Consider the following 2,815-nt stretch of genomic DNA (forward strand, 5'->3'; position numbering starts at 1 on the left):
CTTCCTCGAAGGGACTTGGTCGTACCGCTCAGCCCCGTATGATAGCGTGGCCGTCTCCGGCGTCGCTGCGCCTGGCTCTGGAGCCGGCGTCTTATCTTCGTAATCTTCATAATCGTGGGCGTCAGGACCGATGTCCGCTTCGTCGTCGAAGCTCACTGAAAGCTCGGTGGCGGCTGCAAAGCGCGCAGCCGGGCTTGAACTCTCGTTGCGAGCCCCGCCAGACTTGGCAGGCGTAACTGGTACCGTCGGTTGTCCTTTCGTTATGTTTCTTGTCTTTTTCTTGTTCTTCTTCTCTTGGTAGCTCGTAAACTGGAAGGCCATACAAACAGTTCACAATGGTCACAATCTGTTCCCGGGTCGCGGCACCAGTTGTGGTGTTGGAAATCCCACGTGAACTCTAGCTACAGATGTAGTTAGGATGTTCCCACAACAATACGTCTACTAGGATAGTAAACGATCGTTCGGGCGGACCTGAAGACCCCAGTTCTGCCCTTGCACCGGGACAGACTGGACCTTGTAAACTACTTATATAGGCCAACCAGTAAAATAAGAGCACGCTACTAGCACGAGCAAAGCTAGCAGGTGTTTTGAATCCTCGTGGTCCCAACAGCGGAAGGGTACCAGGCACGGGTAAGCCTTTTACGAGATCACCGAGTGTTCAACACTCGGCTGGAAGAAAAAAAAGGGAGGCAATTCAAGCACTCCCAGAACAATAAGCCGTCACGTAAAATCTCCCGATAATAATCGGCCAATACACAAAGTCTCTTGGCCTTGCCGGATGAACCCTCGCTACAGAGCTTCGAGTTCACCGACAGGCATAACACACTCAAACAAGCTTGACCTGACGCTTACCTTGAAGCCGGACGTCGCTCTGTGTGCTTGAGTGGAAATTCTGTTCTGTATTTAAGCTTACCCTTTCGGGTCTATTCCTAATAAGAAGTCCTAATCAAGTATACAAATATCAAGTGAACAATGATCCGTTATGGATCTTCTTGCATGCCAAGCGTCGTCTGCACCGTCGCATGAGCATCTTTAACGGTCCGCGCCCTGTCCCAGACGGTGAAAGTGCCTTCCAAGGGTCGCTGAGTATTCCGCGAACTCATCCCAACCGCCACTGAGGGTTCGTACCGTAGATGGTCCGCTGAATGCGAATCCGGCCAGTCCATTATTAATAATAAGGACAGCCTGGATTCAGTGACATAGGGCCGTATCCGATACTTGTTGAAAACTCGGAGGTGACGCCGTCGAGTCCCTTGCACCTTGGCGTCTCCGTACATCACCCGACCGAGGGTTCGTCGCTTGAACATCTTGGGCGGTGTCACGTCTTTGTCGACGGGTGATAATCCGCAACCACGGAGAAATCACTACACCACAGTTTGTATACTCTCGGAAGCCAACTTCCTCTAGCGCAAGGTGCTGTGTGACCCCGTCACAGGTACGCTTGGGGCTACGTATTTTTTGTTACATGCATGGTACCAGGTGCTCTAGGAGCCAGTCAGGGCATGACTACTTATCTCCACTATAGGTAACCTCTAGTTTGTATAGAGCCCAAGTTGAGCTTACTTATAAATGCATCAGTCTTACATCTACTCTTAAGTAGCAGACCGTTCCCTCTGAGGTCGGGAGCACGTGGACTAACGTTCACTCGGGTAGTAAACACTTCATCTGTGTAAGGTGCTGTGTCACCCCGTCACAGCGCACCTGTGGTGAACCTGCTTACCACACACCGTACAGGAGTCTGCCTTCAGCTCGTCGTCGTCCTGGCAGCCTCTGACCGTGTGACGGGGTCACACAGCACCTTGCACAGAGGAAGTACTTAAGGGTATTAACTACCCGAGTGAACGTAAGTCCACGTGTTCCCGGCCTCAGTGGGAACGGTTTGCTACTTAGAGGAGTAGATTTAAGACTGATGTATTTATAAGTAAGATAAGCTTGGGTCTCATACAAAGTAGAGGTTACCTATAGTGGAGCTAAGTAGTCATGCACTGACTGTTTCCGAGAGCACCTGGTACGGTGTACCAGGTGTCCACAAGAGTGACGGGTCACTCTTTATGTAACATGCGGCACACTGGATTGTACCCCGTTACATCCTCCCGCACTTAACTGAGAATCACCTGATTCTCCAATCACAACTGATTCTCCAATCAGAAGTGAGAGAATTAAAACACCAAAAGGTGAATTCTCACACTGAGCAGCCACGAGACCGGCGCGGCTCTCAGTCACACCCACAGTGACTTGTGCTGCCAAAGCTCACTGGGATTTGCATCCCTATGCTCACAACTGTGTTGGCCGCAAAGCCTACACTCAGAGCTGCCTTAGCTCTTGCGCTAGCGCGCGTACAGTGCTTTGGCACAGGGTGCAATAGCATCCGAACGTGTGGCATTCGCCCACAGCTCGCACCAGAGGACACGACAGTCCTCGTGAACGCGTCCGGAGCATGGTGTCTCCCGCGAGGGACGACACCGAGAAGGGCAACACCTTCCTCAGCACTAGAGGGAGCTCTCAGCTCACCTCGGGCCATGCCTTTGGCTCCAGCAAGGATCCATCCTTGCGGGCGGAGCTTCTGCCACGCTCTCTTCGCGTCTTGGTCACCATACCAACAGCGCGAAGGTGTCCTTCATCGACACCGTGTACCGTGACGGTACACAACCGTGGTGTAGGTGTCTCCCATCGACACCATGTACCGTACGGTACTAACCTTTGGTGCGGTACGCCCACCACAAGGTTGCCATGTTTGGCGGCAACAGCTTCTGCTGTGCTGTCGCCTGAACAGATTCATGGCCCAGGGCTCGCATCATGCACGACGCATGTGCAA

The sequence above is a fragment of the Phytophthora infestans genome, genomic scaffold, assembly GCF_000142945.1.
Source record: "Phytophthora infestans T30-4 supercont1.124 genomic scaffold, whole genome shotgun sequence".
Lineage (NCBI taxonomy): Eukaryota > Oomycota > Peronosporomycetes > Peronosporales > Peronosporaceae > Phytophthora > Phytophthora infestans.